This window comes from Lissotriton helveticus, chromosome 11 (genome assembly GCF_964261635.1).
Source record: "Lissotriton helveticus chromosome 11, aLisHel1.1, whole genome shotgun sequence".
Lineage (NCBI taxonomy): Eukaryota > Metazoa > Chordata > Amphibia > Caudata > Salamandridae > Lissotriton > Lissotriton helveticus.
Genome location: NC_136072.1, coordinates 473,400,755 through 473,425,814, shown reverse-complemented (window position 1 = coordinate 473,425,814; position 25,060 = coordinate 473,400,755). Strand labels below are relative to the sequence as shown.

Sequence of the window (25,060 nt, the reverse complement as noted above, 5' to 3'; positions counted from 1 at the left end):
ACTTCTGACTAGGATTCCGCAACAGGGGACAGTGCTTCAAATATGCTCTCCAAAACTGGGCTAAAAGCTCCAGATGAGGTCTCCAGAACTGACCCAATATTTAAAATAAGATATCCAGATTTGGCTTTCATTCTGTAGAAGACCCTTTGATGTTGATGTGAACAATTGTAACCAAACACCCGGTACCCAGCTGGTAATACATTTTTCTCTGCAAAACAAATTTCTTTTGCTCCAGGACACATTATTTAGTCAATGAATAAACAATTAAACTGGGCAAGTAATAGGGATATTCTGTCCAGCGTGAAAGGGCACCCCAAAATGATAGCTGCCCACTATCATCAGAAATACAGACAACAAAACTTTCTTAGTGGAGGAGGCATCCCAAAGTACTTGTTGGTTCTTTGAATACCAAATCTCTGATGTATTATTTATAAAAATAAAGAGTATGGATTATATATGTCTATCATCATGTTTCCGTCACAGCATAACACATTCAATTTATTCAGAGCATAATTCAGTCTCGACCTAATCCAATACACAGACATTGATTATAGATAAACATTGCATCGGAATTATTCCATTAATATATAGAAATGGCAACAACTGGTTCCTTGTTAGGCACAGTTCACAGGTAAAAATAAGCAGTAGTAGTGACTTCAACTCTGTTGAGGTGCCGCTGGAATAGAACAGAAATAATTCCAGCCGACACATGTTTCGTGAATCCCTCATTTGATCAGGGCTGAAATACACATAAAGATAACAAAAATGAAAAAGTAAATGTGGAAAGAGAACCCCACACATTTGTATTTGATTGATTGATTGGTTACAGTCTAACTGTACGATATTGGCTGAGAGCCGGATGGATGTAAAGTGTTGGATTAGCACAAGATGTTTATCTGAGGTGTACCTGACCAGGGTATAGGGGTCTGTGTATCTGTGATGACATCTGGAGATGTAAGCTAACAGCAGTGAATTGTTTTTCTTGATTTTATTATGCTTAAATTCCTGATTCATTTATATGTTTATGTAACATTTTTATTTGCCCTTTCATGCCTGACGAGAAAGAGATACATATATTTAGGTGAGTAGTTAGAGTGTTCGCATTAGGAGAACTGATATAGCATTCAAAGATAACCTGATCATAGCACCACGTGGTAATTTGATGGAACAGTTGAGGCGTGTCAAGTGGGGTTCCAGTCTCCACTTTGTGGGTATTATTGGGACTGAAGGGAGCAGCGTGATCAATTTCTGTATTTCCTTTTTTAGGTCTCAGCCTAGAGATGGCTGCGCTTGCGCAGTCTCGCTGGTGAGATTTTATGATTTTTATGTATGGGGGATTGTACCCGCCCCTCTTCTCCATTGGCTGGCTTCCTAAACGGAGGCCAGCCATTGGATGAGAGGGGAGTCACTCAGTTCAAGATGGGATTCGAGTGGGTGTTTTTGGTGTTCTTTCTCTCCCTGACGTCATCGGCAGAGAGCAGCCCCTCATCACGCTGCCTGCACGCCCAAGTCAGCTGTCTGATTGGTGTTTCTTATTATCCAATCAGAGGGCCGACTGGCGCGTGCAGGCAGCGTGAGCAAACTCTGCCTAGTCTCCACACAGCGCAGCCCGGCCCAGGTACAGAGGGTGAACTTGTGTTTCTTGGCGCAGATTCGCCGCACAGTTACACCAGCAGCAGCTGTGACGGAAGCCTCCGCGCCCCGTCCCCTTCCACCTCCTATTTCACAGCCTCCTGCTCGTCGTCCGCCTCGTCGCACTACTCGTCGTCCTCGTCCGACAAGGAGCTGGAAGACGCGCTGCTGGAGCTGAACTAGAGCCCGGGCTTTAAGAGCATGTGCCCGGGCTCCTCAGCGCTCGACCGGGACCTGAAGATCACTGCACTGCCCTCCCCCCTGCCTCCGAGATCCCGGAGTCTGAGCTGGCTCGAGGGCCATTACGCTGTGCTCTGGGACGTCCTGCCACGGCACGAGGGAGCTGAGTCCAAGATGCAGGTCTGCCAGTTTCCCTTTCACCTGCTCCCTCCCTCCCACTCCGTGGCCACACATCTCCCTCCCTCCCTCTCCCGCTCCTCAGGCCGGCCGCCATGTTACGCACTGGAGAGGGAGTGAAAGGAGGAGGGGCAGCGAGTGCAGCATGCGTCCCTCTGGAGCTGGCACTGAGTCTCTCATCGTCGCAGCCCGCAGCTTGGATAACGCAGGTAAGGGGTTTGTGCTTGCTCGTTGTGCTTGCTTTTCTTCCCCCTGCCCCCCGTTGTGCTTGCTCTCCTGCCCCCTCGTTCGTTGTGCTTGCTTTCCTGCCCCCTCGTTCGTTGTGCTTGCTCTCCTGCCCCCTGCCCCCCCTCGTTGTGCTTGCTCTCCTGCCCCCTTGTTTGTTGTGCTTGCTTTCCTGCCCCCTCGTACGTTGTGCTTGCTCTTCTGCCCCCTCGTTCATTGTGCTTGCTTTCCTGCCCCCTCGTTGATTGTGCTTGCTCTCCTGCCCCCTCGTTCATTGTGCTTACTCTCCTGCCCCCTCGTTCGTTGTGCTTGCTCTCCTGCCCCCTTGTTCGTTGGGCTTGCTTTCCTGCCCCCTCGTTCGACTGCCCCCTGGCTGTGCTTGCTCTCCTTCCCCCTGGCTGTGCTTGCTCTCCTGCCCCCTGGCTGTGCTTGCTCTCCTGCCCCCTGGCTGTGCTTGTTTTTTGGGGTTTTGACTGTTTGGCACAACTTGTTATAGCTTTAGCCAATAAATATTGATTATATACATTTATTTGGAACATAAGGAGTAATGTGGTCCCACCGTTGGCAATTGTAAACATGTAGGTCAGTTATGTTCGCTAGTTGGGCCTGAAGTATGTTGATGGTCTACATGTTTAAGGTAGTGCTGGATGGGAGGGAGGTTATTTGTATTTGATTGGTTAATTGGTAAAGTAAAATTAAGCGAAGGGGGTTTCTGTTTTCCCTTCCTGTGCTTGTCATGCGGAGACTCCAAGAGTGTGAAATGGTGAGATTCTAGTATGAAGGATAGGTTTGAGGAGATTGGTGTGTTGTTTATATTTGACTGGATTTGTTTTTCATTGACAATGATGGGAAGTCCTTATCATGGGTCTGTTACAAAAATGTGAGTTGTTTGAGGAATATTACATCTGACCGTTTGTCACATGTACGGGTATGGATAGCTGTATGAGGGAAGCATGCATGCTTTTATTTTATGCTTTTCACTTGGTTTTCTTTGGGCTATTTCTTTTCCATTATGGTAGCAATGAACAGTGGGTGTCAGGCCTTTTGTGGTGTTTATTAATTATTATTTTGCTTCATGATGCTTTTTGATTCTAACATTTCTTTGTGGTTTTTCTTTGTTTTGATTCAGTTGCTTCACTGTTGGAAATTAAAAGGATGAGATAAATTGTTATACTGCTTTTGAAATGTATGATATCTCTCTAGGGGCATATCTTTAGCACCATTGTCTATATTGTAGTCATCATAATGAAGTGAAGGGATCGCCCATCTGACTTTTTGTGCACTGGATTATCACTTTGATGAAACTGAAGAAATTGGTGCTTTGTACTACAGTGAGGTAATGCTTTAAAATTATAATCAACATATGTATATATATATATATATATATATGAGATGATTCAGAATTGTGGTGGCAAGGTGAGGTAATCTTTCAATTTTGTAAAATAGAAAGCATGAATATGAATGTATTTAGAGATCCACTTTATATTGCAATATGGGGAGCAATTGTTACAACTGTTTATAGGGTATAGGCTGTACAGGAAATCTATGTATTGCATTTTAACTATTATGGATACGATGTATAATCAGTATGTTGACAGAGTATACAGAATTGTAGTAGCTAGGTGAACAAATGTTTACATTGAGGAGTAAAATAGGAAGGACGAATCTGAAAGTGCTTAGTGATCTCTTTTATATTTCAATATAGGGGAGCAATGAATAAAACTGTATAGAATGTTCTGCAAATGCATGTGTTAGAAATAGGGTTACTGGTTGCTTGGGTTGTGAGCCCTAGTCAAGCAGCAACCTCAATCCTAGTCATGTTAAGGCACAAGCGAACCCCAAATTAACCTGTGCTCACCCCCTGGTACCTTGGGATAAAGCAGGCAGGCTTACTTTAGTGGCAATGTGTAAAGTATTTGTGCAACACTTCCAACAGTAAAACAATGAAAGCACCACACAAAAAGATCCCACACCAGATTAGAAAAATAGAGCTTAATTTAATTAATAAAACAAGACCACAACTACAAAAATCCCATCAACAGAACCAGAGTTACGATTTAAAAATAAATAAATTGTAAAATAGTGCAGAAAGCACCATTTTGATTGGGCTGGACCACGTAAAAGTCAAAAGTTCAGGCCAAACGCGATGGAGTGTGGGTCAGGTACAGTCCCAGATTAGTCCCGCTGAAGGTTTACCTTCTCAAGCTTTGTGCCAAGAGTCCTGTTTGTGTTCGAGGCGGTTGCGAGGAGCAAGGAGAGCATTGTGTGATGTGAGGAGCAGACCGGTCATCACGAGTGGGCAGTCTCCAGCAGGCTGTCAATGCTGCTGTGCGAAGAGACGGGCTGGGGGTGACTTGCACTGGATTTTGGTGAGAATGGCACGGTTCCAGTGCAAATGGGCCTGTTCACTGTCGCAAAGCACCCAAAAGATTTATTTAAGAGCCCATTGAACCACACAAAGGGTCCAGGACCTGAGGGGCACCACTTGCGGGTCTGGAACTCACTGCAGCTGGGTCCAAGAGCTGGTTGGTGAGCCTTTTATGTCCCTAACACTCAGATCAGGAGGAAAACAGACTAACCCTTTGAGTCACTCTGGGGTCCTGGATTCTAGATTAAGTTGAAGGTCCTGGTCTTTTTCCCCAGGCAAGAGGACAACCGTCAGCAGGTCAGCACAACAGGACAGCACTTCCTTCACAGCAACAGTCAGGCAGAGTGTCAGTCCTTGTAGCAGCAGAGCAGTCCTTCTTCCTGGCACAGTATCCGCAAATCCAGATAGCTACTGAAGATTTGAGGTCTGAGGTCCTTCTTTTATACACAGTTGTGCATTTGAAGTGGGCAGAAGCTTCTAGAGGCATGCCTTTGAAAGAATGTATGACGTTACTACGACATACATTACCACGCAGGAGGTTACAACGCGGACGTTACATCGTCCGCATTGTAACCACTCATGGTTTTACAACGCAAGTCATTTCTACGACTTCGACTAGATGGCGTGCTGGACTTAGGAATAGTATAAATTACTATTCCTACTCCAGTTAGCGCAACAGTAGGGAATGTGTTGGATTTAAAATCCAACACATTCCTTGGTGTTGCACGCCATCTAGCGCAAGTCGTAGAAATGACTTGCGATGTAATGCCATGCGTGGTAACAACGCGGACGATGTAACGTCTGCGTTGTTACCTACCAGCGTGGTATTGACTGCGTTATAAACGCTGTTTCCCCTTTGACATGCACAGACGCCCTGTCTTCCCTGCCCTGGCTCCAGACTATCTACAGGGGGAATGCAGCCCTTCGTGTGGAGATAGGACATTGTGCACAAATCCTTGAACGGCAAAGGCCCCAGTTACCTGGCAGATAAATTGACTAAATATCTTCCACCCAGGTCCCTTCGATCAGGGTCAAAATCTCTTCTCAGTATTCCTTGTTACATTACAAATTAGGATTCCACAGACACCAAACATTAACTTAAAATCCCTTCCCATTTGGAAATTAAACTTACAAAATGTAATAAGGCAACTATAATGCTATCCTGTGGGAGAGATAGGCTATGCAGTAGTGAAATACGAATTTAAGAGTTTTGTATTACTAGGACATGTAACACTTAAAAGTACATGTCCTACTTTTTAAATACATTGCACCCTGCAATCTGGACTGTCCAGGGCCTACCCTAGGGTTGATTTATATGTATTAAAAAGGAAGGTTTGGGTCTGACAAAAGGTTTATTTTACCAGGTCGAAATGGCAGTTTAAAGAGCACACTCAGGCTCTGCAATGGCAGGTCTGAGATATGTTTAAAGAGCTACTTAAGTGGGTGGCACAATCAGTGCTGCAGACCCGCTGGTAGCATTTAATTTACAGGGCCTGGGCACATGTAGAGCCACTTTACTAGGGACTTATAACTAAATTAAATATGGCAATTAGGTATAAGACAATGTTACCATGTTCTGAGCAGAGAGCACAAGCACTTTAACACTGGTTAGCAGTGGTAAAGCTCGCAGAGACATAAGGCCAACAAAAATTAATTCAGCAAAAATGTAAGAGTGAAGGCAACAAGTCTGGGGATGACCCTGCAGAAAGGGTCAAGTCCAACAGGATGTATTCAATTTAGACTAGTATGGAATGGATATATTTTTTTGTGATTTTTATTTATTATTGGGTAATAAGTGTTGAACTTTGGTTTGTTTCACTTTCCTTGGTTTTTAGTTTCTTCACTTGCTTATTTAGTTTGTAATGGATAGTGTAGGACTCAAACTGAATAACTTCATGTCACTTAAAGATTCCTTCTGATTAGCAATCAAGTTGTTGACGTTTCTATATGTTGATAAAATAACTGATGAAATGTTTATCTATAATCGATGTTTGTGTAATGGATTAGGCTGTGAATGAATTATGCTTTTGACTAAAATGAAAATGTATTGTGTTGTATTGAAAACATGATGATAGACATACATTATCAATACTATTTATATATATGAATAATAAATCTGAGAATTTATATTTAAAGAACCTGCATTTGAAGAATTACTTTGTGGTGCCTCCTCCACTAAGACATTTACAGCCTGATTCATCAAGCCGAAATCGGCTCGCAAAGGGCCAGATTCTGAGAATCTGGCCCTTTGCGAGCGCTATTTTTGCATTTGGGATTCATCATCCCAAATGCAAAAATCGGTAATAGCGATTTCGCTATTTTGCGAGGAATTACATTTAAGGAATCTCTATTTGAGATTCCTTAAATGCAATTCATCATCCATTTAAAAATTGCGAATTCGCAATTTCGGCCCGCTATTTACCGCGAGGTCAAACCTCGTGGTAAATAGCGAAAACTTAGAAAAATGCTTTTAAAAGCGTTTCAAAAATCTTTATTTCGCATTTCTGCCATAAAAGATGCAATAAAATAATACAGGAAAACAGTCATGCTTCCCATCCCACCAAACCCATAAAACACATAATTCATTACATATCCAAAAAGACAGTAAAATCAAGCTGATAATAAAATGCTAATATGTACAAACAGTTTATCCAAAATAAGCAAGAACATATTAACAATATGATAAAAGTGGCTCTTAAATACAGTGTAGTAATTATCATAATAAATGGCACAGGAACAGGCAAGGAATTATGGTGTCCTGGCAATAAGGCATAATCTCTTATGCCAAGCTGCCTCTAAAAACTTCGCCATTGCAAACACAGTCACCTCGGTCAAATCAGTTTTGAGGATTCGAAAAGCAATCTGCGGAACCCTAGATTCTTACATAGGGGGGCTACCCAGAATCTTCTAGCAGCAGAGTAAGCAGGGCAAAAGAAGACTAGATGGAGTTCGTCTTCCAGCCTGCAATTGCAGCCCGGGCAACTCTCCGGGTTCGATGGTTTCCATTTGCTCGTGAAAGCTCTTAACGGCAGAGTACTATATCGCCATTGAAGGAACAACTTCCGGGCCAGATTTGGGAAAATATCATCCAAGACTGGCTCAAACTTATAAGAATCCTTAACCACAAGAAATTTATCTACCAGTGAGTCTGGGCGTGTACCCTGGATGCGGGATGCCAAATTGCATGCATAGAACGTATCCACAAGATGTTTACGGGGCATGCCCTGGCAGGCGACTAAAGGATCATTCCACAGCGGCAGAAGGCCCAACCGGTCAAATTCAGATTTAATATATTTAAACCATGGGATATTTACTACGTCCGGTAATGCAAGAATTCCCTGCAATTCCTGCCTGTAGTTTGCTAACTCGGGGGTTGTCCATAGTCTTCTCCAGAAGGTTAAAGGTTTCACACCCACCACTTGGTCCAAGGGTTTTTAAAAACATTTTTCTAAGTTGCATGTTGCACACCTTTTAAATCGCTATCTTATTTGCGATTAGCTAATTGCTAATCGCAAATAAGGAATACTCCCCATTCATTCCTATGGGCCATTTGGCCCATAGGAATGAATGGGGAGTTATGCGTTTTGCGAGCCCCTAATAGCGATTCATAACGAATCGCTATTAAGGACTTGCAAAACAGGATTCATGTAGGAATTGCATAAAGAAATGCGATTCCTACACATTCCTTATTTGCGATTAGCAAATTGCTAATCGCAAATAAGGAATAACTCCCCATTCATTCCTATGGGCCAAAAGGCCCATAGGAATGAATGGGGAGTATTCCTTATTTGCGATTAGCAATTAGCTAATCGCAAATAAGATAGCGATTTAAAGGGTGCCAGGGGTGTCCAAAGGACACCCTGTAGCACCCCTTAAATGCAAATTGAAACAGGTGTTGCGCACACACATGTCCAAAGGACATGTGTGTGTGCAACATGCAACTTAGAAAAATGCTTTTAAAAGCATTTTTCTAAGTTTTCGCTATTTACCACGAGGTTTGACCTCGCGGTAAATAGCGGGCCGAAATTGCGAATTCGCAATTTTTAAATGGATGATGAGTTGCATTTAAGGAATCTCAAATAGAGATTCCTTAAATGTAATTCCTCGCAAAATAGCGAAATCGCTATTACCGATTTTTGCATTTGGGATGATGAATCCCAAATGCAAAAATAGCTCTCGCAAAGGGCCAGATTCTCAGAATCTGGTCCTTTGCGAGCCGATTTCGGCTTGATGAATCAGGCTGTAAGTCTTTTTGACGCTATCTAAAAGAATATCTCTGATCATATTTTGGTGGCATCTAATGCGCCCCTCCACGCATGACTGCTCCCTGGCACTTATGCTGCCCAAAACCTATGGCAGATCTATGTATTTACAAAAGAGCAGCTCTAAAAAACAGGAATTTAAGAATTTCATATGTGCAATGCTATTATAATATCGACTTCCCAATCTCTCTGAGCACGCTAAGAGAGTTACACATGTTTTGGGAACATGTCAATTATGAGCACTCTAATAAACAGCAATCAGTGTTCGTGGCTAGTAAACATTAATTCCTGTGCAGGATAAACATTACTTAGGCATTGGCAGAGATGTCTGCCGACCTAACAGAAATCACTGACCCACGTGAGAGGGCCCTGCACATTGCTTACAGTAGGCCCACGCGACTGTTTGTACAGCTGACCGTCCTCGCGCACAGCTGCGAGGCCTTCCCGCGCGCACAGCTGCCAGGCCATTCCCGCGCGCACGGCTGCCAGACCTTCCTACGCACACCACGGCAGAACTGCAGAATACGGCCTGCGAAGTTCACACTTGTCGACATAAATACATTCATGAGTGATGTCTTGCACTGTAGACATAAATGAACTTAATGTCCTAGAAAAACGAATAACACTGAATATTGAAAATTCTCCTGCCCAGACAGGCTGGAACCAAGGCTTTTACGGCTGACGTTGGAAGCTATCAGTCAGCGAGTTGCTTTTATTTATGTGCTAATGTGAAGATTAAAAGTAGACTGGAGATTCGGGTCAATTGAAACAGGCTGTCTGATGCTAAAAATAAACATTAAGCACACAAAATGTAAACACGAATGTTTTCTGCTCCATAAGCACAAAAAAATATAAATGTTGTAATAAGCATTCAGGCCTGGGTGAGGAAAGCTAGCTGTGGAAGCAGTGCTGGGAATGGAACATGTATTGGCATAGCCAATAATCCTTGACTATGCAAGAACGATTGGCTTTTCCAATAAGTTTTAACAATGTTGTGCACCAGCGTGGCCGCTGTTCAGCATGGCTACAAGTTAGTGGCGTAAAGAAGAGTGGCGTGGAGTAGAGTGGAGTATTATGGAGTGGCATAGAGAGTCGTGGTGTGGCATGGAGTTGCGTGGAAAGGTGTAGAGTTCAGTAGCGATGATTGGAGTGCCATGGAGAGGCGTAGAGTGGAGTGGCGTTTGAGGATTGTGGAGTGTCTTGAAGTGAGTCGAGTGTTGTAGAGTTTACAGATGTAGAGTGGAGTGGAGTGTTGTAGAGTGGAGCGGCATAGAGTGTCAGAGAGGCGTATAGTTTAATGGAGCTGAGCATCAGAGTGGAGTCTCGCAAACTAGAGTATTGTAGAGTGATGTGGCATAATGTACAGTGGTGGAGAGTAGATTGTTGTACTGTGCATTTGTTTTGAATAAGGTGATGTAGAGTGCATCGGCATAGAGTGCAGTGACATAGAGTAGAGTGGCATAGAGCAGCGTGGCGCAGAGTAACATAGAATGAAGTGGCGCAGCATAGATTGCAGTGGCACAGAGTGCAATGGCGCTTAGTGTAGTGGTGCAGGATGGAGTGGTGCAGAATGGAGCACAGTGGCAGTGGCCTAGAGCAAATTGTTTCACAGTAGAGCGAAGTGGTGCATGGTAGAGTAGAGTGGTGCAGGATAGAGTGCATATGTGTAAAGTAGAGTGGCATAGAGTGCAGTGGTGTAGAATGGCATAGAGTGCAGTGGTGTGGAGTGCAATGGTGCAAAGTAGACTAGAGTGTCATACAGTGCAGGGGCATTGAGCGCAGTGGGTTAGAGTGCATTGGCGTAGAGTGCAGTGGCATAAGGTAAAGTGTGGAGTAGGGTGCAGTAGAGAGGAGTGGTGTACAGTACAGTGGTGCAGAGTAGAACAGAGTGGCATAGATTTTAATGGTGTAGAGTGGAGTAGCGTGCAGCGGCATACAGTGCAGTGGTGTAGAGTGTTGCAGATTAGAGTATAGAGGCATAGAGGGCAGTGGTGCAGAGTAGTTGGAGTAGATTGCATTGGTTTTTAGTAAAGTGGTGTAGAGTACACTGGTGCAGAGGGCAGTGGTTTAGAGCAGAGTGGTGCAGAGAGAAGTGGTGCAGAGTAGATTAGAGTGGCGTACAGTGGCGCAGCATAGAGTGGAGTGGCATGGAGTGGCGTAGAATACAGTGGCATAGAGTGCAGTGGCGTAGAGTAAATTGTTTCAGAGTAGAGTGAAATGGTGTAGCGTAGAGTGGTGCAGGGTAGTAGTGGAGTGACATAGAATAGTGAAGTAAAGTGCACTGCCGTAGAATGGAGTGGTGCAGAGTGCAGTGGCCTAGACTGTAGTGCTGTAGAATGCAATGGCGTAGAGTGCAGTGGTGCATAGTAGAGTACAGTGCATTGGCATAGAATAGAGTGGTGCAGAGTAGCGCAACGAAGTGTAGCGTGAAGTGGCATTAGATGCAGTGGTGAACAGTAGATTACAGTGGCATAGAGTGGACTGTTGTAGAGTGCAGTGGCATTGAGTCCAGTGGCATAGAGTGTAGTGGAGTAGAGTGCAGTGGTGTTTATTGCCATTTCATAGAGTGCACTGGTGCAGAATAGAGTGGCGTAGAGTGCAGTGGTGTAGAATAATAGGGTGGCATAGAGTAGAGTGCAGTGGTGTAGAGTAGAGTGGTGCAGAGTAAAACTGAATAGAGAGCAGTGGCATAGGGTACAGTGGTGCAGAGTAGAATAGAGTGGCGTACAGTTCAGTGGCGTAAAGTGGAATGCCGTAGAGTGTAGCGGCATAGAGTAGAGTGTTGCAGAGTATAGTATAGTGGCATACAGAGCAGTGGCATAGAGTGTATTGGTAGAGAGTAAAGTGGTGTAGAATGCTTTTGGTCAGAGTGCAATGGCGAAGAGTAGATTGTTTCAGAGTAGAGAGAAATGGTGTAGAGTGCAGTGGCGTAGAGTGCCGTAGAGTGAAGTGTCATAGAGTGCAGTGGTGCAGAGTAGATTAGAGTGGATTAACATAGCGTGCAGTGGCTTAGAGTGGAGTAATGCAGAGTAGTGTGGCGTAGAGTGTTGTGGTGTACAGTGCATTGGCGAAGAGTGGCGTAGAATAGAGTGGTACAGAGTAGAGTGCAGTGGGATAGAGTGCAGTGGTGCACAGTAGAGTAGCATAAAGATCAGTGGCAGAGAGTGAAGGTTTGTGGAGTTGCGTGGTGTGGAGTAGAGTGGTGCAGACTGGAGTGTTGCAGGATAGAGTGCAGTGGTGTAGAGTGGAGTGATGCGGAGTGGAGTGGCGTAGTGTGCAGTGGTGTAGAGTATAGTCGTGTAGAGTGTAGTAGTGTAGAGTGCTGTGGCAGAGAGTGCAGTGTGGCAGTGGAGACTCTTGTGGAGTGCAGTGGTGTGTAGCAGAGTGGCATAGAGTGCATTGTCATTGAGTGCAGTGGTGTAGAGTGGTGCAGAGTAGAGTGGTGTAGAGAGCAATGGCATAGTGTACAGTGGTGCAGATTAGAACAGAGTGGCGTAGAGTGTAGTAAAGTAGAGCACAATAGTGTAGAGTGCAGTAGTGTAGAGTGCTGTAGAGTAGAGTCTAGTGGAATTGAGTGCAGGTGTGCAGAGAAGATCGCCATAGAGAGCATTGGTTTTGAATAAAGTGGTGTAGAGTGCATTGGCATAGAGTGCAGTGGTTAAAGTAGAGTGCCGTGGCGTAGAGTAGAGTGGTGCAGAGTGGAGTGGTGCAGCATAAACTGCAGTGGCATACATTATAGTGGAATGGCCACAGTAGATTTTTTCAGAGTAGAGCGAAGTGGTGTAGAGTGGAGTGGTACATAGTAGAGTTCATTGGAGTAGAGTGCAGTAGTGTAGAGTGCAGTGTTGCAGAGTAGAGTGGCATAGAGTGGAGTGATGTAGAGTGGAGTGGTGAAGAGTAGAGTGGAGAGGTGTAGAGCACAGTGGTGAAGAACCAGCGGTGTATGGTAGAGTAGAGTGGGGTAGAGTGCATTGGCATAGAGTAGATTCAAGGAAATGACCATTACATTTTCACAGACATATAGTTTTACTAATAAAAGTATAAATTGCACAATGATAATGTGAGGAAATATCATCACCTAGTGTATTGATTTGTTTTGTTTGTATTATAATATTTGTATCCACCCCACTTCAGCATTATCAGAATTACCCCTAGTAGGCAGCATGATTGTCACATAAATCCTCTCACTTAGCAGTCAGAGAAAGAAAAGTAAACACCAAGCCCCCTCGGAAGACAGAGCCTGACATTTGACCTCTGTCTTTGAATGCCCAGCAAATGTGACAAGATAAGAACACGATTTCAAGGCCTGTTTACAGAAAGGGAGCACTTAGAAAGATACAGTAAATAAAGTATGGGCCACGGAAGTGACAAGCTCAAGCTGGACAGCCTAAAACAAATAAAGCCAGCAAATAGAAAGCAAGAAAATGTGAGTTACATACCACAAATCTAATGGTAAGCAACGGGTGAAATGAATTTCCAGGAACGTTTTCTGAATGTCTCCAAGAAGTTGTTAGCAAACCAGACAGATGCGCTGCATGGTAGGCTTCGGCCTAAAACCTATACTCTGGGAATTCACTACAGCAAGGGAAGAAGGAGGGAAATAATGATTTGTGGATAGAAGTGGTTTATTCTACAGGTGGTCTAATAGCCCATGGTGATAATGGAAGCATTGCAGTGTTTTATTCTTGTTGTGGGGTTAATATGTCATGGTGAGAGGCAGGCAATGTTCATTTGTTAAATAATAACAACAATTGTAATCATAATAATATTAAAATAATAATAACAATAAGTGCAGGGCTGCAGAGTGTTTCTTAGGAGCCCACAACTGGTGTTGTCAAATGCTGGGTTTGCTGAATTCCAAGTCAATGCTGTCTAGTCTTGATTACGCCTTATGCCTCTTTCTTCCCTCACCCTATCCTTCATGTCTGTTTATATCACTCTTGGAAGGTTACTTATCACCCAGCTTCAGGATAGAGGTTATACAACCAACTCCCACTGTGCATGCCAAAGGTCTTGGTTGGCTGCCCATGGCTGGTTGGGGACATGGAAGTCTTGCACGTGATAGATGATTAAAAATAATCACTGAACAAATAAAGGTTACCGTCAAGTTTTGGGTATAATACCTTAACGTTTAATTTAAAAATCTCAGGCATGATTTAAAATTTCTCCATTAAAGTGCAATTATGGTTACAAATTAAAACCAATAATCACTGTTTAGGACTGCAATCCATAATTTACAGAAGATTTATGCAAACCATAACTTGCACACCAAATGCAATGCTTATTACTTCACAATATATATTAATAACAACACCAAAAAGCACAATGTAACTAAATAACAACAGATATTTAAATCAATAAATAGTACTATATTCATAGTCATCTCATCCAAAGAATTAATGATAATGTGGCATGTAATTCAATTGTAAGATTGACATAATCCCCAAAAGCATAAGATGTGCCACAGAGACAACCACCCCCTGTAAATCAGATAGAAAACCCTTTGAGATACAAGTATCAGATAAATAGTTTGCAAGTGGAAAAATAGCCTCAAAGTATTAACACAATTCATAGTCACTCACACATAGGAAGGTGGTGCGTCTTTCATGGCCCGTCCTCTTTGCGATTCGTAATGAGTTGCAAAACCCTTTTTATGATTTGAAACAATGGTTCCGACTCATAAAAGTTTTTTTGTTTTTTTTAAACAGCATTTTATGCATTCAAGCACTGTTTTGTGATTTCCAGGCTGTGCGATTTCCACTGAGTTGTACACATAAGGTCCCTGCTCATCAACGTATTAATCGGGTAAAGAGAAGAATTACAATACTTATAAAAAAGACTACAACTGCTTACACAAATTAAAAATAATATATCTTTATCTATTATATTTCTTTACATTTCTCCTAGGATCAAAATAAGGCAAAAATATCAATACTTTATCTTTGATATAAATCAAAACAACCTCCACTCTTCAATTAAAAAACACTGTGAAAAACATGATTACGAGTCTCAAAGTAATGTATTGATAAATGTTAGTATTGGAAAGAAGTAAAAATAGACATGGAAAAGCCCCAACAATAATCAGACAAAATATTCAGTCAGTAATCCTTGTGAGGGAAAGACAGACATCTGTCAGATGTTTCTTCCTAAATACAGCTACATCCCACGTGCAATGGACCTCAATACTGAATTATAGCAGTGAGTGGCATGAACATAGTGCACTGAGGTTGTCTAATTTAACCCATTGACTCAAAATAACTGTAAATGTTTTGTTTTATGGCCAGCAGACCAAGCCTGTGCAACACACTGCATATTAGACATGGCCAGCTCGTCAGACAACCCAACCAGACTCAGGCTCTCACCACATGTCAAAGGAGACAGCATCTATCAATGGTGTTTATTTGATGAACAAAGCCAGAAGGCCAGCTGTGGAATTACGTTGGTGATCGGGGAGGTGTTAGTCTGCATCAATGGCGGGAATGTAGCGAAGGAAGAGGGAACCAGACAAGAATTCCAAGAGGTCAGACAGTGCAGATCACATGAACTCAAGCAGTCCAGGGCATAGGCACGTGTGTCACTGGGAAAACTCTACCAAGAAGGATGCATCACTTGAGGGCTTAAAACTTAGGACTCACCATGGAGACGGGATCAAAATCACCATCAATGAATAAGGAAGAGGGAGGCAAGAGGTTAGTGAAGGGACCTGGAATGTGGCACAACAGAGTCACTGTTCTTCAATCCAGAGTCCAAATGTGCAGCCTAGGCCCCTGTGAGAGTCTTGGGAGAAGGTGATCACACAAGGAAATGCTGGAAGTTGTTTGTGCAAAGTGTAAATCTGATACATTCCTGATTATTGGGAAGAAAAAATATCTGAAGAAGACAGTTTCCCACTAATGTACATCATACAGTCCCTTCCCCGCACAGTGATGGTCGGAGTGGGCACAAATGTTTTCCTCAAAGCTAAATTTGTTGTTGTGAATGCTGTTCATATAAGTGAGGGAACACTAGACTTATTTTTCAAAAAGTGGAATTGTTCTGGAGACTGCACTCTGTCCACACTTTTTAACATATATTCATGTTGTCTTGTGTTTAAGTCATCTACAAAATGCATTACAAAGTGAACATGTTCTATAGGAAAGTGCCCTTTTTGGATGGTCACCCCCCACGTTTTCCTCCAATGCTCATGGTTTTGACTCTGTGTCAAAAACTGGTATGTGTAAATTGCCGGCCTAATTGACAAAAACTGTATCCCTTACAAGTCCCTAGTATATAATACCAGTGGTACCCAAGGCATGAGAGGTAAAGGGGTCCCCAGGGCTTGCAGCACTGTTTTATTTCTGCTACCCTGAGTGACCTAAGTAAACTACTGACAGCAGGCCTGCCATTGCAGACTGCAGGAGCAGTGCAAACTACTCGAACACAACTCTGCCCTCACCATGTGTGACAGAGTCAATGCACTGCCTTCAATATATACCAATCAACTCTGCGGAAGGCCTTCTAAAACCTAGGAGGCAGGGTGCAGTGTATTGGAGGCGTGGATACGCAAGTGCAAGCTTCTATGTTCCTATATTACCCTTTACCATTAAAGGACACTATAAGTGATAGACGGTTCATAGGATAACATAGACCGGCACCCGGGCAAACTAGAGGATGGCACCTCCATTATGGTACTGCCTAAATATATTATGTTTGCTATCAAACAACGTCTCTTCTCACTGCTGACATGAATCATGTGTTGAGAGTGATGTGACATGCTCCCAGGTGACTACCTTAGAGGTTGCCCACCTGGTTAACCCAGCTTCTTTGTGCTCTGGCTGGCAGTCTGCAATAGACATGATTCTGACCTTCTGCCAGGTAGAGTGATCACTCCCAGGAGTCAGGAACAAAGATCTGGGCAGGAAAGAGGTCACACCTTATCTCTCTTTGGAAGGCAAGTGAGTTGGCACATCAGGTGGTGAGCTTCAAAGGCTGCACTGCCTCTGATATGCATCAGGGCTGACTCCCAGAGGAGGAAACAGCCCTCCTCCTGCCCCAGTACATTTGTACCTGGGGAGGCGGGAAATTAGATAGACAAGGAGGTGTACACCTCCAGAAGGATAGACACTCTTCCAGGGTGGGCAGCCCAGTCCGTACATTGGACGAAGGATTCTGTCACTTTTAGAAGTGGCAGATTTGGAGGGTTCTGGGTTGAAAAGGTGACCTACAACTCCTGGAAGTGGTCACCTCAGTGACAAATTAGCCACTGGGGCAAGCAGCCCATTGGCCACTGGCACCCACACCTATAGCACCCCTAAAATTGAGGATTTAAGGGCTACCCCTGACACCAGAACCTCAGTTCTGAACAACCTGCATTGAAGAGGACAAAGAAGAGACCCATGTCTGCAACATAAGGAATTGCAAAAAGCAAAAGAAGGATACTCTGCACCTGTGCCCACGCTCCTGGAACTGCCTTCAGACAGAGGGACCCCTGTGAAAGCTTGAAACACCCTCAGACTACCCTGGACTTGTGGCACCAGTCTTCAGAAAATTGCAAGTAAAGCAACACTCTGGATCCAAAGAATCGCTTAACTTCAGGCCCTCTGTGGGATTGCCCAAATCCAGTTGGTCTAGTGCATTGTGGGAACTGGAGACCTACCTTCCACAAAGTTACAGGTAGCTACTGCATTCCTTGGTACCAGTGAACGTCGAAGTACCCTTTTCCAAGAATTACTGCTACCAAGGGTTGTTGGTCGCCAGTCCAGCAACCACCCCTGCACTTGACACTGCATCTATAGGGAACTCCATCAGACCTTCAACCAATGTCAGCAACAACCCTGTTGTGTTTTTGCATCTTGAGGGCCTCAGTACGTGTAAGCGGTAAAAGCAGCTCTCCTGTGGCTCCCGTTCAGCACAAGTAACAGCCAGGACAACTCTGCACCTGGGCTCCATGGGAAGGTATAATTCAGCAGACTGTCTGACCCTGGTTGTGAGACCCGCATCACCTTTACCCTGCAAGGGTACCACCCAACTCGACCTGCATGTGAGCAATTGTCGCTAGTGGTTTTTCATGTTGACTGAAATATACATTTCTCACTGTAATATTTCGCACTGGTTTTATATTGCTTCTAAAATCTATCACTCCGGTTATATGTATGCTATTCTGTTCATTTTGATTTCTAACTTCAGATAAAAATACAGTATTTTTATAGATTGACATTGGATCTCTCTTGAATCGTGTCAATTACTTATCGTTGGTACTCTGAAATGCTTAACACGTTCCTCTAGTAAAGCCTGACTGCTCTTTCCACACTACCCGAAGTGAGCTTCAGATTTATTAATGTGAATCCAAGGAACGTCTTTGGGGTCTGTGGAGGTATTGCATGGTGAGGCCACATAATACTCCCTCTTCCTACATGTCCCATGTGTGGGCCTACTGTGAAACAAAATCAGCCCAGGCAAAATTTTCAAATCATGGCTGGTCAGTCGCGTGGAGCAGAACTACGACAGAGCCGTCGAGCGCCGAGATCGGGTGCAAAGGAAAACAAAACCCACCGCCGAGAGCACAGTGGCCAGCGGTGAATACCTGCGGCTCCGTGGCTGGTTAGTCGCGTGGAGCAGAGCTGCGACAGCGCTGTCGAGCGCTGAGATCAGGTGCCTACCCCAGAAGCACAACATCACGCGAAACTGCTGCTGGGAGTCCACCTCAACTTTACCTTCCGTCTTGGGAAACACCGGCTGTTTCGGTAAGTGATGATCGATGGAGGCCGAGGCCGGGGAGACTGAATAGAGCCAAATCTCGTGGGAGACGAGATTTCCATAGCGGCGGCCATCTTGAAGTCAGGCATTGGCTCCCAGTCCCCATTAAAACCACAGAGCAGCCATTTTAAGGTCAGGCCCATGAAAGTTTTGTTACAACAAGCACAAGCAAAGACAACGACAAACAAAACAAACAAGCACAAGCAAAGACAACGACAAATAAAACAAACAAGCAAAGGCAACAACACATGAGACAAACAAGCACAAGCGAATGCAAGCAATATATGAAGGCCACACTAAATGCAAATTACCACTAGCCAGTGAGAAGAGTAAGATAATCAAGCACGAGCAAAGACAGTGGGGAAAAGAAAGAAAACAAAATGTCGACGTCACCGCACAGAAATGCTACAGGCCCAGCTGCAATTGCACCCCATTAAACAGCCAGGACAAGCGTCGCATACTTACGCACCACCGAACCACTTACCCTCATCGCTGGAGGAGGAATGGGCCTCAGGTGGCAGGAATGGCTCGATGACTTTGAGGACTTTATGCTAGGATCAAAGGTCACGGATGATGATGAAAAGCTAATTGCCCTGCGCAACCTGGTTGGAAAAGAGGTCTGCAAACTGATCAAGGAATTGCCGACTGATGAGACAGGATCATATATTAAAGTACGAGATGCTCTAAATAAAAAGTTTCTACACAAGAAGAATGTAGACTATGAAAGATACACTTTTAACCTAGCTTGTCAGGAAAAGGAAGAACTGATGAGTACGTTCATAACAAAACTTCGACGACTTTCCCGATATTGTGATTTTGACAACTTCTCCACAGAGGATGCTATTCGATTGCGAATCATCGAAGGATGCCAGTCAGAGACCCTCAGAAGGCGCCTTCTACGGAAAAGTCATACCTTAGATGAAATTGAAGAGATGACCCGAGTCCATGACCAAGCGGAGGAACATGCCAAGAAAATGGAGGCGGGACGTGCTGAGAAACGAGAACAAGCCTACCGACTTCAAGCCAATACCACTCGCAGACCCTCTCGAGAGAGACGACGGACGCTCAGACCCACTTCCCGTCAACACTATACAGGACACAAGCGCCATGAGTCAGGCCGCAGGGACAAGAGGCGGGAACGTCCACTTAAGTGCTATCGGTGCGGATATGATTTCCCACACACGGATGCCTGTCCAGCGCTTGGACAGCAGTGTCGAAAGTGCGGAAGAGAGAACCACTTCGGGAACGTTTGCGGGGATCACCGTAAGGAAAGACCGAAAGAGACAACAAGATCTTCTCGCCCCGCCACAACGCGACATCATGCTAAAGCAGTTCAAGACCGTCAAGCGTCATCCTCTGCTTCCTCACACTCAAGCAGAGAGAGTCGCAAATCACAATGGATGAGAAGATCGCCATCCCGAGAGTCAAGGTCAGCGTCTCCGGTGTTGTACAGCGATGAATATATCAGCATGGTAGCTGATCCAGACCAATTGAAGAAATACCCCAGATTGGACATTCGTGTAGGAAACCATGCAACCAAATTTGTAATGGACAGTGGGGCATCACTAAATTACATCCCAGTCACAGAATACAAGAAAATGCAGCCGCCACCTGCCCTCAGCCCGGCATACGTCAGAGTGTACTCGTGGATGTAAAAAAAAACTCTCCCATGCGTTGGAAAATTTGCAACCACTCTCACACACAAAACCGTGTCTGTGCCAGCCCACATCCATGTCATCAAAGGGTCGGAAGCTGACTGCCTCCTCAGTTTACCTACAGCCGAACGTCTCCGGCTGGTTGAAATCCTGTATCGAGTGAGCGATGATCCTGACATCATTCACAAATTCCCTAAGTTATTTTCTGGACTCGGGGAAATGGCCAAGTGTCAGATTCGTTTACATATCAACGAGAAGGTACGACCCGTAGCGCAACACCATAGACGAGTTCCATTCCATCTTCAACAAGCAGTGGAAGACGAAATTCAAGAACTACTGCGAACGGATATCATCGAGCTGACAGAAGGCCAAACTCCGTGGGTTTCGCCCGTAGTGATCGTGCCAAAGAAGGGTACACCAGGAAAGGTACGCCTGTGCGTGGACATGAGGGTCCCAAACACGGCTATCGAGCGAGAACGTAATCCAGGACCTCACCTAAGTGATATGATTTCATCCCTTAATGGCGCGCGAATCTTCTCTAAGTTAGACCTGAACAAAGGATACCAGCAGTTAGAATTGCATGAGAAATCACTATTTATAAAACCTTCGCCACTCATCTCGGACTGTTCCGATATAAGCGACTCAGCTTTGGAGTCTCGTCTGCTGCGGAGATTTTCCAAGAAGCCATCCGTCAGACCATACATCACATACCAAATGCGCTGAATTACAGTGACGACATCTTAGTGTATGGTGCAAATGTTCAGGAACATAACAAGGCACTGGACCGGGTGTGCCACGCCCTCCTGGAAGCCAACCTCACACTCAACTAGGAGAAGTGCGAATTCCACAGGTCCATCCACAAATTCTTTGGACACGTATTTTTAGGAGCTGGGATGAAGCCTGATCCCGAGAAGGTGATAGCTCTAAATGAACCAAAAGCCCCCAAGACGTGAGTGACATCAGATCTTTCCTGGGAATGGCGAGCTACTGTGCCAGATTCATTAAAGACTATGCTACCATCAGTCATCCGCTACGTACTCCTACCAAACAAGGGCAGCCGTTCATCTGGACTCCCCTATGTGAGCATGCGTTCCAGGAAATTAAACAAGCTGTTGAGTGAGCTGACAATCTGGCCTACTTCAGCCCCAAAAGAAAAACAGAGATCACCGATGATGCCAGCCCAGTCGGGTTGGGTGCAATCCTAGCTCAATTTGACCATGACACGGATCAGAGGCACATCGTGGCATATGCCAGCAGAAGTCTAACGGACACCGAAAAGGCCTATTCTCAACCAGAGAAGGAAAGTCTTGCCGTTGTGTGGGCCTGTGAACACTTCCACATTTTTATATACGGCAAGCACTTCACTCTGGTAACCGATCATCAAGCACTAGTCACCATATTCGGAAATCCCAGGGCCAAAATGCCACCTCGAATTGAGCGCTGGGGTTTACGCTTGCAAGAGTACACTTACACCATAGTCCACAAGCCTGGAAAATCAGCCAATCTGGCCGACTACATGTCAAGACACCCTCATATGTCGCATGTGTCAAAACTATCCCTGGCCGAAGAGTACATTCACTTTGTCGTGGATCAAGCCAGACCACCGGCAGTTCCCCTAGAAGCTATATGCGAGGCCACAGCCCAAGAGGCCATCCTGCAGAAGGTGAAGCGCCGACTACAGACCAACAGTTGGCGTCATTCCAATGAGGATGAAAGTGAAGATTCGAACTTCCGACAAGAGATGCAGGCGTTCAAACACGTGGGTGAGGAATTATCGGCCACCGAAGAAGGACTCATACTGAGGGATCAACGTATAGTCATTCCCATGCAACTCCGCCAGGGCGTAATCAATCTGGCATATGAGGGTCACCGAGGAGTGGTAGCCACCAAGAGAGCGCTCAGAGAAAGAGTGTGGTTCCCTTTACTGGACCAGATGGTTGAACTCACTTTAAAGGATTGTCCTCAGTGCCAACTTGTGAATCAAGGAGATCCTCCAGCTCCTCTCCAGATGTCAAAATTACCCAGCAGTGAATGGCAGGACCTCGCTCTAGATTTCTATGGACCCCTTCAGTCTGGAAAATACGTCCTAGCCCTCATGGGCGAATACTCCAGATTCCCCATAGCCCAGTTTGTGCCGTCCACCAATGCCACCAGCACTATTGCCTTCTTGGACGAAGTCTTCGCTGCATGGGGTGTTCCGAAAGAAATTAAGCCAGACAATGGACCGTCATTCAATGGCCATGAATTTGGGGAGTTTGCAAAACATCTTAATTTTAGGCATCGCAAAATCACTCCCTTATGGCCCCAAGCCAATGGAATGGTGGAGAGGTTTATGGCCACACTAAAAAAGACATTCCAGCAGGCTACCCTTGACAAGAAAGACCTTCAAGTGGCGCTGAATGAAGTTCTGCGAGCTTACCGCACAACTCCACATGCCACTACAGGGAAATGTCCTGCCACACTCATTTTGGGACGACCGATTAGAACACGGATACCCACCTGGGAAGGTGCCCTACTCCCAGTATCCTCTAAGAGTGCACACGAGGAGTTGGTTGTTACTGATCGTGAGAGCAAAAACAAGATGAAGTCCTATGCCGACGCTCGGCGGAGAGCTAGATCCCCATCCATTTAAGAAGGGGACTGGGTGCTGGTCAAGCAGGAACAACAAAAGAAGACGGACTGTAAGTTTAGAGCTGAACCTCTCGTATTCACACAGCAAAAAGGAACCATGTTAACCGTAGAATCAGAGAACAAGAGAATCACACGAAACGTCTCACACTTTCAACGGTGCACGCCGGCGGTTAAAGATGCTCTCAGCAAAGTGACTGAAAGACCGATTAAAGAGAAGCGCGAGACTGACTCTGCAGCGCAGAGGCCTGAGAATCTGACAGAAGCTGAATCCGGGAATGAAGACGTGCCCTTGCGGCCCAGACGGACCATCCGCCGACCCGTGCGGCTGATTGAAGAACTATAACCAAGTTAGAAATTTGTTTCTTTGTTTGCTAAGAAAAGGGGGAGATGTTATAATGTAAGATGTAGTCTAGTGTTTGGGGGGTGGAGTCGGGCAGTTACAGGAAGAGGAGGAGCAGGAGCAGGAAAGGGTCAGTTAGGATAGGGACGGGGCAGAGAGCAGAAATGTATAATAAAAGGCTCTGTGAAAATACCAACACATGTCTGTCGTGATTCTAAGGACGACACTACAAGCCCTACAAAGGATACTGTGGCTAGAGTGAATCAGGCAGTGGCATAGCAAGGGAGAGCCGGCGGTCCGGGTCTGAATAACCAGCCCCCCTCCTCCGCTTTTATGTGCCGCGGCGGGCAGCAAACGTAGGGACCGCCATGGCTATGGTCTAGTTAAACTACTGGAATCAGGAGTGCATGGTTGGGTTACCACAGCCATCAGCTCTGAAAACAGCCACCTCGCCTTCGGCATACCAGGAAAATAAAAGAATGCCAGCCTAGCCCTGCGCCATGTGGACCACATTGCTTTAACCCCTCCTCTGCTGGTGATGGAACTACTCCGTCATCAGCTGCGGTCGCGCTGTGCTGATGACGGAGCGGTTCCGTCACGGCCCGCTCGGAGCACCTGCGCGGCGCGGATTCCGCGCATGCGCTAAGCGTTCCATTGAGCGGGCGGGGCCGTGACGGAACCGCTCCATCATAAGCACAGCGCAACCGCGGCTGGTGACGGAGCAGTTCCGTAACCAGCATGCGGCCGCCGCGCGGCCGCCCCGCCCCCTTAGCACTGCGGCAGAATAGCCGCCGCAGTGAAGGGGTTAAACCTGTCTCTACATGTTACCTTTCCAATCATTCCATTTTCACCCACTCTTCGATTTAAGAACACGTCTTGCAATGATGCAGAGAGGATGAAAAAGCACGCAGCCCTCTCTGAGCGTCGGTGTAACGTCACTGGGGCTCCACATCACGCGCGCCAGTCAGGTGAAACGTGTAAACACGAGGACAGCTGATTGAGGGGCCTGCAGCGGCCCCACTGATGAGCTGGGGTTCAGCGGGCTGCACTCTGACGCTCTGGGATTTCAAAATGCATTTTCTTTATATTTTAAGAAGAGGAAGGACCTCTGCGTGTATATCTAAAGGTTAAATACCTGACGCCACAATGGGGGAAAAAAACCTGTCACTGCAAGGGACATATGAAAAATGCACTGCTTTCAAATTGAATCATCAAGAATATATGAAAAATGCACCGCCTTTGAATCGAATCATGTGGGACGCATGAAAAATGCCCTGGCGTAAAACGGAATAGCTGTGGGGCGGGCGGGGGCACGCGCACATCTCACTGCCCAAACCCTGCATTTTAAGTGATGCCACTGAAGTGCTGCACTCTGAAGTGACGTTTTGCCTCGATTTCATGTGTTAGGTCACATCTGCTTATTGTTCCTACTACTAGAAAATTTAACCAGGGCACTACTGATGTGGTGTAAGGTTCTGTGTAAAAAGTTAGGCCTGACAGACTGCCAAAATAGAGACCCAATAAAGCACAGTTAAACATTAAGTCTTAATGTTTAACTTAAGACATATTAAAAAATATATATATATTCTCATATTGTCCTGTATTGCATTGTGTTATATATATTTAATTTGATTGACCCGAGGTTTGTGGGGACTTTTCGAGTCTGTTTTAACACCTTCGCTGCGGCGGCTATTCCGCCGCAGCGCTAAGGGGGCGGGGGGCCGCGCGGCACGCCCATGCTGGTGACGGAACCGCTCCCTCACCAGCCCCAGCTGAGCTGTGCTCATGACGGAGCGGTTCCGTCATGGCCCCGCCCGCTCAATAGAACGCGCCGCGCAGGCGCAAATTCAGCGCC

General features: G+C 45.4%; 1 protein-coding gene across 2 annotated transcripts in view; it reads right to left on the bottom strand.

The window, feature by feature from the left end:
- Positions 1-25,060, bottom strand: part of LOC144791380 (glypican-5-like) — a 1,511,072-nt gene that overhangs the window by 329,882 nt on the left and 1,156,130 nt on the right. The window lies entirely within an intron of this gene.